The sequence below is a fragment of the Sus scrofa genome, chromosome 9, assembly GCF_000003025.6.
Source record: "Sus scrofa isolate TJ Tabasco breed Duroc chromosome 9, Sscrofa11.1, whole genome shotgun sequence".
Classification (NCBI taxonomy): domain Eukaryota; kingdom Metazoa; phylum Chordata; class Mammalia; order Artiodactyla; family Suidae; genus Sus; species Sus scrofa.
The window spans coordinates 48,770,833-48,781,565 of NC_010451.4; the positions used below are offsets into that span (position 1 = coordinate 48,770,833).

Sequence of the window (10,733 nt, forward strand, 5' to 3'; positions counted from 1 at the left end):
GCCCACAGACCCAGGCAGGAAGAGAAGAGATGTTGATGGGTGGTGGTTAAACCCAAGCTGATAAGGGGCTGCTGCCTTGGGCCTTGCAGTGAGACTGTGCCTTCTGTGATTTTAGCAAGGAGATGGAGTAGCACTTCCTGGAGGTTCTAAACCACAGGCACATCCTCTGAGGGTGCTTAGCCAACCTTTAGAGCATCTTTCCACCCTGTGAGTGAGGGATGTGCCCTCAAAAGGCAATGAGCTTTTTTCCTGGTGGGTCTTGAGCTAAAGCAGAAATGTTTGCTTTTTTCAAACTATCTTGCCTTTCTCTGCTCCCTTTCACATGAAATGCCTTAAAAGAGTGAGCGGTATTGGCTGCTCCTGTTCTCTGACCCACTGTCTCTTAAACCACTACAGTCAGAATTTCACCATCACTTGACAGAATTGCACTTTCAAGGTCATGGTGACCTACAGTTGCTAAATGCCTAGTTAATTTGCATCCCCATCCCACTCCATCTATGCCACTTAATCCAGCTTGTTACAGACTCTTTTGTCACTTGGCTCTCAGGACACCACACTCTCCCAAGGCCATATCTTCTCTATGATCATCACTGTCCCTGCCTCATCCCATCCCATCACCCCAGGGCTCCATTCTCTAAACCTTTCGTCTCCTCTCCTCCCCTTCCTTCTCTTCCTTTCCCCTCCCCTCTTTTCTCTTCTATGCATTTCTATGCACATGGCTTGAAACACTGCTATGGACTGAATTGTCCACGCCCCCCAAATTATGTATTGAACCCTTAACCTTTAATATACTGATATTTGGAGATGGGGCTTTTGGAAGGTGATTAGTTTTGGAGGAGGTCATGAGGGTGGGACACTTGTGATGGAATTAATGGCTTTATAAGGACATCAGAGAACTTGTTTCTTCTTTCTCCCTTGGTCCTATGAGGACACACAAGTAAAACAACTCGCTATAAGGCATGGAGAGAGCCCTTACCAGGGAACTGAACTGGCTGACACCTTGCTTTTGGACTTCCCAGTCTCCAGACTATGAGAAATAAATCTCTGTCGCTTAAGCCACCCAGACTGTGGTATTATGGCAGCCCAAGCAGACTAATGCAAATACTATTTATTGGCAACTCATATATTTATGTATCCAGCCTGACGTCTTCCCTGAACCCCAGTCTTACATCTAATTGCCTATTCAACATCTCTGTTGAATGGCTAATAGGTATCCCCAAATCAACATATACCAAACAGAACTCTGGCCTCACCCCAAAACCTACTCCCACAACATTTTCCATCTCAGTAAATGGCAGTGCTCTTCTTCCAACTGGTGAGGCTAAGAACCTTGGAATTTTTCATATCCAATCCTCCAGGAAAGCCTGTAGCTCTATCTTCAAATATTTATCTAGAACCCAGTCACTCCTCTCCATCCTCACTATTTGCCCACTTAGTCTAAGCCACCAGCATCCTGAATCATGGCAGTAGCCTCCTAATTGGCACCATTGTCTCCAAACTTGGCTCACACTCCTGCCATCTCTCAGGCTATGTCAACATCACAGCTAGAGTGATGCTTTTAAAATGTGGGTCAGATCACATCATACTTCAGTTCTACTTCTTCCCGAAGCATCCAACTTATCTTAGGGTAAAATCCAAATCTTACTGTATTCTAACTTCCTACATCTGGTGCACTGCTTTGCTTTTAGATCATCTCTTGCTACTTGTCACAACCTCATCTGTCTTCAGTCCTCTCTGCTACACTTGGCATTCTCTTCCTCACACACACCAAGTATTCTCTTGCCTCAGAGCCTTTGCACATACTGTTCCCTTTACCTGGAATAGTTTCCCCTCACATACTTGCAGAGGCCACCTAACTATCTCCTTCAGGTCAAATAGTCATCTCCTCCAAACAACATTCCCTGACCATCCATCCTTTCTAAAATATTGATCTCTCCATACATTTTGTTATCGTCACCCTGATTTATTTCCTCTGTTATCAGTCAACCATATTTCTTATTTGTTTACTTTCCTATACTGTTTCCTCCTCTAGAATACAATCTCCATCAGTTTCAGAACCTTGCCTTGTTCCACTGCCACAACCCTAAATCTTTGATATCTTCTAGCTCATAGTTGATGCTCAATACTGTCTGTTGGATGAACGAATGAATTTATATCTACAACCATAAAAATCCAACATGATATAGTGGATTTGTCAACATTTTCCTGAAAGATTATAGCTAGTGTTGGTTCTTTATCCAAGTAAACCATTTGAGCGTCAAAATGAGATTGCATGCGCCACTGCTTCTCTTTCCAATGTAAAATGAATTTTTCATTTTTTCCATTGAAAATGAGAGGTGTAGGTTGGATGAACAGTTCCACCTCTAGAATTCTACTAATGCATGAATGCACCAAGGTGTCCTTTTATTATGTTCAGTTTAATTCATCAAAATTGATTGCTCCCTGCCCTATGATGGGCTCTGTGCTGGAGTCAGAAATGCAGATTGCTTAGACATAATACTGCCCTCAAGATGCTCACAGGCATGAAGGGATGGGGACTACAGACCGTCATCAATGCTTCAAAAGTTAAAAATTCTGATGAGTAGTACCAAGTGTCTATTCCTATCAAGAGCTGTAAGCGAAATGGGAACATCAATGCCTTCAGGCAGATTTTACATCAAACTTCCTCTAAAGGAAAGTGCCAGAGCTAGAGAGATTCACGTGGTCCAAAGGGCATAGCAGTGATAGGTGCCTTAAGGGAGATGAAAACAAAGAACTGTGAGTTGGGAAATAGGAAGTTGCCGTCCTTGAGGGAATCTTATGGACAGTTCATGAAAGAGACCACAGCTGAGCTGGCAGATAGGGAAGCAGGGCAGCAAGAGAAAGGAGGGCCTCCAGACAGAGGGAAGAGGCACTGGAACACAGGTTGTGTGTGTGTGTGTGTGTGTGTGTGTGTGTGTGTGTGTGTGTGTGTGTGTTTAGGAAACTCTTGTCTTTTTCTAGGAATGGCCAACTGTGGCTAGAGCATTGTACAGGAACAGGGCAGTCATTGGAAGTGGCGATTGAGAGGAAAACCAAATCATATTTGGTAATATTATTTTTTTCCCCAAAGCAACAGGATTGACAAACAAGGGCCCTGTTTTTTTCAACAAATGCAACAATTCTATTCTAAATCTGACCATTCCCATTTGCAATGTAATGCCCATATGAAGGGTTGGAGAATCCTCAAAGAGGATTAATTTACTTATAGCAACTTTTTGGTATATTTCCATGTTTCTTTCAGCCTTTGAAAATTGATAATCCATGCAGCATCTATAAAGACTCTATTTGCCAACCACCAGAACAACCTGTTACTCTCCCTTGATGGATAACAGAGTTTACTGGAAGTGCCTTTTCATGACCATGATGGAATTTCCCCCATTCTTTTTCTTTTCCCATAAAGCCCACATCTGCTGACCTCCAGGGTTTGATAAAAGATCTCTCTCATTAGCTCAAGTAGCTCAAGCTCTGTCTGAAGGGGATTCCAGTAAGAATGGCTATGCAATGAATAACAGTCTGTTTTTCCAAATAGCATGGACCCAAATACCGAGAGAAGCACTGATTTTAGTAGTCAGGACATGCTATATACCGAGAATGACTACAAACCATTATAGCCCCCAATGCAGACCATCTTGACAAGAAGTCAGGGATCTGGCCTCCTGACAAAAATACAGCTGACATTCGCCTGTACTCACAGTCCATTTTAATAGTTTTATTGTGATGTGGGTCACAAAGCAAAGATCAAGGAAGGATTCACAGATTCAAAGCATTTCGGAGTCAGAGATATAATAGATTATTTGGTTTAATTGTTTTGGATTATAAATGAGGAAACTGAGGGGCAGAAGTGGTTTGAACAAAAGTCAGTTGATGGTAGAGGTTGAACTTGAACTGGGGACTTGCAGTTCATTCCACAATGGAAGGTGACTATCTCTCATGATCTTCTATGGGAGAATCTCTTCATGGCTTGGGCTCTGGATCCATGAACTTGAAGGGCTTCTGTAGCTCTTACCCTGTACTTATCAGATATGCCATCACTGCCTTAGAAGGTCTGGGCACTGGGAAGATGCTATACATCAGCTTGGCCCCCAGCCTACAGGTCAGGTTTGTCTGTATGCTGTGTTTTTGCACTGTGCCTGGTGCCTCAGAGAAGCTCCATGAATCTTAGTCTCCTTCCTTTCTACTGCAGAATCTACTTTTTGATTGAACGGATGTGGCTGGGGAAGAGGGTGGGTATTTGATGGAGGGAGGTCACAGTAACCATGTCATTCACCAAGGGTGGGAGGGCTGGAGGAAAAAAGAAATAGGAGGGCATGGGAGACTAAATGAAAAGAAAGACAAAGGATGAGGGGAAAGCTGGGAAAAGATCACAGTTAAAAGTACAAAACTGGTTCTCATTTAAAGGCAAACATGAGTCCAGAGCATGGCCCATGCGTTCAGCTGGTGCAAGTGATTATGCAAATTAGTCAAAAAGAGGGAGGAAAGAAGAGGGGAGGGGCTGATGGATCCACATGGAAGTGCTCCCAAATACCGCTTAGAATCTCATCCCTCCTCATCAGTTTTAGAGTTTTAGAGAAGGATATGGGTTCCATTTGCGCTGCTGCTGTGAGAAAGAGGTTTTGGTTCTGAGCAGTCATGAGAAGGTGGTTTTGACTGCACAGCCAGGGGTGTGGGTCTGATCAGCCACATGGCACAGGTGGGGTTAACTCCTATGCTATTGGCTCAGCAAGCCTCCAGGCAACTCGGTTTGCTGCTATTTGCCTGTTTTCCTTTCCTCTCAAAGGTACCAATTCCCTCAGCAACTGGGCCAGAGCCTCAGGGCAACCCAAATGCCCCACTTGCCTCCGGCTGGGGCTCAGACTGAGCTGGAGGCAGAGGGGCAGTTGGCAGTGTGGCTTCCCATCCTGAGACAGTGCCTCAGAGGGAGTTGGGCGGCTGGTCATCTTAGATACGGCTGGTGGGACTGGCGTGGCAGCCTCTGCGGGGGTTTTTGTCCCTGTTTCCCAAGCTGGCTCAGTGCAACAAGCTGAACAAGTTGGGGCTGGGACCCAGACACCAGGGACACTTGGGGAGTGAACCCTTCAGAGTGCCTGGCATCACGCCAGGCCAGAGCGCCTGCTGCGTGCAGGAAATATTGAACATTTTGAATCTTAAAGAGGGAACCTGGAGCAGATCCAAGATTACACTTAATACATCTGCTGGGAGCTAGAGAGAAGGGAGACGGGGAAATCTGCAAAAATAACCCTTGCAGGCCCTGGAGAGCCTGCAGCATCAGCATGGCATGGGTAATGGGCAGAAATAAAGATCACTCCTGACCTCAGGTAGTGCATACAGTCTCCAGAGCTTGTTCATACACACAACCTCTCTGTTCTTCCTTATGGTTCTGGGAAGTGGGTGAGGAATGTTATTTTAGATAAGTTCCTAGAATATACATTTTATGCTTCCTACTGCACCTCACCTGGCAGGTTGTGCAAGTAAATGGTGAGTAAATAAATGGATGGATGAGTGGATTAACTTGCATCTTGCAGGTGAAAACCTGATTCAGGATAGTTAAGTTCACTGGAAAGCTTTCCAAATGGGGCCCTTACTACAAGTGAGGCACGGTGCTAGAACCTGGGAAGACGTGGTCCCCTCCCTCAGTGAAGAACTCACTGTCTAGAGGGCAAGATGGCCAGAGGCCATTATGCAATCTGATAAGCATCTAGGCGATGGCCAAACGCTTGGGGAGACAAAAAGAGACGGACCCCAAGCAAGAGGATGCAAGTGCTTTGCCCGATGTAGCAGGAGTTAGTGCCGAAACTACTATCCAGGTGTTCAGACTCTTCTTTCTTTGTTGTGCCTTCCCTCTGATCAGGAAAGTCCCTCACTTGTTTCCCTCGCCTCCACGTCTACTCTGGCTGCCAGTTCATTCCTGAAGTTCTACCTTCATCTGGACTTTATCTTTTGGCTATATTAGTGGTTTAAATTAAAATAGCTCCTGGGAAGGACATTTATGTGAATTAGGGATAAGAGAGTAAGCTTTCCTGGGGCTGGAAGGGAGGTGCAAAGGTGAGGGCTGGAGGTCTCTGAGCTGTCCAGGGGTGTGAGTGGGTTTAGGGAGAGGGAAATAACAAGAGACCAAGCAACCGGGAATGGCTGAAAAGAAGCACTGCCTTTGCAATTTCACTTTTCTCCCTCTGGCAATCCCTGTATCAATATAAATAAACCATATACACACGGTCAGGCAGATATACATACGTATGTATATGTACACACACACACACACACAGACACAGTCTTCAAATCTGTCACCAAGATGGGTTGCAAAGTTGTTGCCTGCCCTTCTTACCCTGACCAATTTTGTAATGATGTTTGCCCGATATTTGTGAGCATGGGGCTTCATGTAGCTTGACAGCTGTGGGTTTCAGATTTTATTAAACTTCTGCCTTGTTCACAGTCTGATTTCTTTAAGGCCTTATCTAATTGCCTTGGGCCATGGGGCCTGCCACCTTGGCCATGTGCAAAGATATAAATTTCACCACATAATTGAGGGCAAGTAATAAACTAATGTATAATAAATAGCGAAGGATTTTGATGATCTGTGTCCTGGTGAAAGAAGAACGGCTCATAAAAACAATTAGGACACGATACATGCCTGCATTATTTACAAGGTACATGCTTACTCTCCTTTCTCCAAGTGCTGTTGGGCATTTGGATCTAATCACCAGAAATCCGGGCGTTTCCAAACGCCTACGTGTGTGCAGACATACAGTCCAAACATCTGGGTTGTTGACCGAGAAATGGGATTTTCAGCAGACTCCTGAGTTCCGGGGGCCCACAGCCTGTAAGTCACCTCTTTTGGGAAGGTGTCTGTGATTCTTCTGATTCATGTCTCCAGAGTGCCGTGTATGTGCGTTTCCCTGTCCATCTCTCCTCGCCAGCATGGGATCCTTTTGAGGGAAGTGATGGTTATGTCCTCCCAGATATATGCTGAATGAGTGGAGTGCTGAGCATGTATGTCTACTCCCACGAATCTATAATGCAGTGCCTTGCACAGAGAAGAAACACAATAAATATTGAATGAACATCTACTTTTGTGAGGAGATTCCGATCAGCTGTGTTGCATTACACAGTCTTTTATTTAAATGTCTCAAAGCCTGAGAAGTCATTTTGACACTGCTTCCCCAGCCCCAGGGGAGAAAACAGATAAAAATAATGAAGAAATGGCCGCAGGAGGAGAAGGGGGGGGGTTGGGAGGGTGAGTTCCCCACGTTCACTTGGGGAATGAGGCCCAGAGCCCAGGGTTTGGATTTCACTTCCCTCTGCGTCTTCCCTCCTGCAAACGTGCCTCCCTCTGCCTTTCCCTTCACATTAGAAGTTACATATTCCAGGGCCTCTCTATGTAAATCCACATTCCAATAAATCCCAAAGCTTTTCTTCTGTTTCAGAGCAAGAGGTTGAACAAGATATATGTATTTTTTTTTAACCAGCAAATGTTTTTTTCTTTTCTTCTTTTTTTTTTTTTTTAACGGATCCACCTCTTCCACTGACAGATTTGCCTTCGGTAGACTTTAGGAATCTGTTTCTCCATCTCTCTCTCCCTCTCTCCCTCCCCCCAAAATACCTCTTCCTTAAGTCCCCAGACACTAATTGCTTCCTCTTCTCCGTCTCTCTCTTCCCACAGGTTTATCTGATTTCAGCTCTGTTCATAAACTACCGGTTTCTCCGGAGTCTTGTATTTCCCGCCTGCTGCGGCCAGCATTTTACAGCGCTAGTCAGATTTTGCCGTTTTTTCTTCACCCCGAGTCCCTGCCCCATCCATTCTGCCCTCCTGACTCTTAACCCTCCCACCCTCACCTTCATGGTGCATGGGCCTATTAAATGGTGTCCAGTCCAATTTCTGGCACCCAATAAATCTAAATTTTCAAGCTTGGGAAGCCAGGCTCACCCCCTGGCACCTAGATAGATGAGTTCTCCGTGAGAAACCTACTCTGGTCATTACTCAACACTCCTGAAACCCCCGCACAAGATTTCAGGCCGGAGAAAGGCAAGTCCTCCTTTCCTGCCTCACCCTCTGAAAAAGAAAATCGCCCACAGCCCAGGGCCTTGTCTTCCTCTGTGTCTCCCGCCCCTCCATATGGATGCTCAGGGCGGTTCCCGGCCTCCAGCTCCCAGCACCCAGCAGCTCCCGTGCCTTCCTGCCACCGCAGCGGTTTTGAAATGAGACTTAACATCCGGCACACGCGCCTGCCCTGCTCAGTTCGCCAGGGCTTCGAGCTGGAGATGAACAAAGAGCCTCCGTGCGTCGTTTCATTGTTTGCAACCAGCGCGGGCTTCTCTCCCCAGCCCGCCCCCTTTAGGGGGTACGGTTTCAACACCCGAGATCTCCGCTCCATCTGATTGACAAAGACCTTGACATTGTCTCTTGCGGGAGCAAGGGGGCTATGGAGATAGGGGACACTTGAAACCAGGATAGCTTCCGGGAAAACGGGTGGGGAGGAGGAGCCAGGAGCCAGGGCTGCGGAAGGAGCAACAGGGGTTGTGGTCTGTGTTTCATTCGAGACCTGGGGACGGTGATCCGCTCCTGAATTTGGGAACTATTTGTATTTACTTATTGGTTATTTTGACTTGTGAAATTACCCCCTTGCATTCCGCCAGCCGTCTGCCTCTGCACAATAAAAATTAATTACAATGAATTAGAAGCTTTATAAACCACCCTTAACAGTGCCCTGGTGCAGAGACATCCCGTCCTCTGGCCTCTGCTGGTCCACGGCTCAAAATCAGATCAGGCAATAGCAGTTCTAAAAGGCAAAAGTCTCTACCATCGAGTACCTGCTTTTGGCTTCTGTGGAGTGAATCTGGGATCTGATAGGGTGCTACGATGGTTAGTGTTATACGGCAGCTTGGCTGGGCTAGAGTATCCAGTTATTTAATCAAGCACTGATCCAGGTGTTGACCTGATGGGTATTTTGTAAATGTGCTTAATGCTACAGTTGATTGACTGATTACCCTGAGTAACTAGGGTGGGCTTCATCCAATCAGTGGAAGGTCTTGAGAAAAAAAAACAAACTGAGGTTTCCCAGAGGAGAAAGTAATTCTGCCTCAAAACCACAGTATCAACTTCTGTCTGAGTTTCCAGGCTATTGGCCTGCCCTACACACTTCAGACTTCCCAGCCCTATAATTTTTTGAAATAAATTTCATGTATGTATGTGATCTATACCTATATCTATATCATCTATATCTCAATCAATGTGTTATTGATTCTGCTTCTCTGGAGAACCCTGATGGACTCAAGGGTTTAGAAATCTTATGCTTAATTTGAATGGTTCATTGTATATCTGGAAGGATGTCTGCTCTTCATTTCCTGAGCAGGAAGCCTTGTGCTGTGCACATGGTAGGAGCTTAATAAATGTTCACTGAAGGGATTGAAAATCTAAGGAAATCCCATAATGCTTTTCTCAGCTTCTGCCACCACATGTCCAAGAGGAAACATTTACTCCCTCTCATCAGCCCCACTTCGGAGTCCAGGTCCTCTTGGGCCCTTTCGATAACATTGTCAAGTTCTGATGCCGTCATCACGCTCTGCTCTGCCTTTAACATCTATTGATTGAACCATATCTTCCCTGCAAAGGAATGAAGGCTTCACTGCAAAGTGTCCAGGCACATGACGTCCTCTTGCTTCCTCAACACTTGTACATGGGAATCTCTAGGTTGATGTTAGTTAGTGGAGCTTTTCTTTGCCTGGCATCTTAAGATGCTGTGGTCTTTCTCTCATTAGCTGGTGGACCCTCTGGGGGAATTCTAGGCTCTGATGCTGTGGAACATTTATGGTCTTTGGAACAGCCAGACCTAGTTTGAGACCTGGTTTTCACATGAGCTTTGAGAACATGATGAAGTCATATAACTTTTATGAGCCTTCCTTATTGGTAAGATGGGGGTAAAATGGCTCAGAGGAACATGTGAGGGATAAATAAAGCAAATAGTTATCAATTATTTTTTTTTAACATTAGCAGTAAAACACTCATGTTTCCGGTAGTGAAATTCTCGGTGGAACTGCAAAATACAAAGCAGATGAGCTGGGAATGACTCTGGCTGGCACTATGGGACCCCTCCTACCTGTGCCCTAGAACTCCAGTCCTCTCAACAATGTGCCTTTAGCTATTTTTCCTCTGCCTCCATATATCAACATGTAACACTGCTCTTCTAGATCCTTCCTGGCACCTGAAAACATGGTGGTATAGTCCCCATCTTTAAACCAAACCACCAGCCCAAATCATCTTCCTTCACCCTCTGTACCCCTGCAGTTACTACCCCATTTCTGTCATCTTCTCTGCACCAAAACTCACTGACAGAGTAGTTTATACATTCTGTCTCCATCATTTCTCCTCCAGTTTTGCCTGAACTCCCTCCACTTGGGTCTTTGTTCCCACTGCTCCACTTGGCTCTAGTCTTCTACTATTGCCAGAAGTTATGGGTGATTCTCAGGCACCATCTTTTTTTTTTTTTTTTTAAGGTATGTTGTAATTTCTTTTCTTCTGAAAAAATTTAAAATGTATTATTTTTTATTGATATATAATTGACTTACAGTGTTTCAGATGTACAGCAAAGTGATTCGGATATATATAATATATACTATATATAAATATATATACTTTTCAGATTCTTTTCCATTATGGATTATTACAAGATATTGAATGTACTTCCCTGTGCTATAGGTCCATGTTGTTTATAATTTTA

The 10,733-nt window shown here is 45.0% G+C and overlaps 1 long non-coding RNA gene across 2 annotated transcripts in view; it reads left to right on the plus strand.

Annotated features, from left to right (window-relative positions):
* LOC110255448 overlaps nucleotides 1–9,665 on the plus strand; it is a 118,405-nt gene extending 108,740 nt beyond the window's left edge. For both annotated transcript variants that reach the window (XR_002335695.1, XR_002335696.1), the window contains one exon: nucleotides 7,679–9,665. This is a non-coding gene — a long non-coding RNA (uncharacterized LOC110255448). The remainder of the gene's footprint in view (nucleotides 1–7,678) is intronic.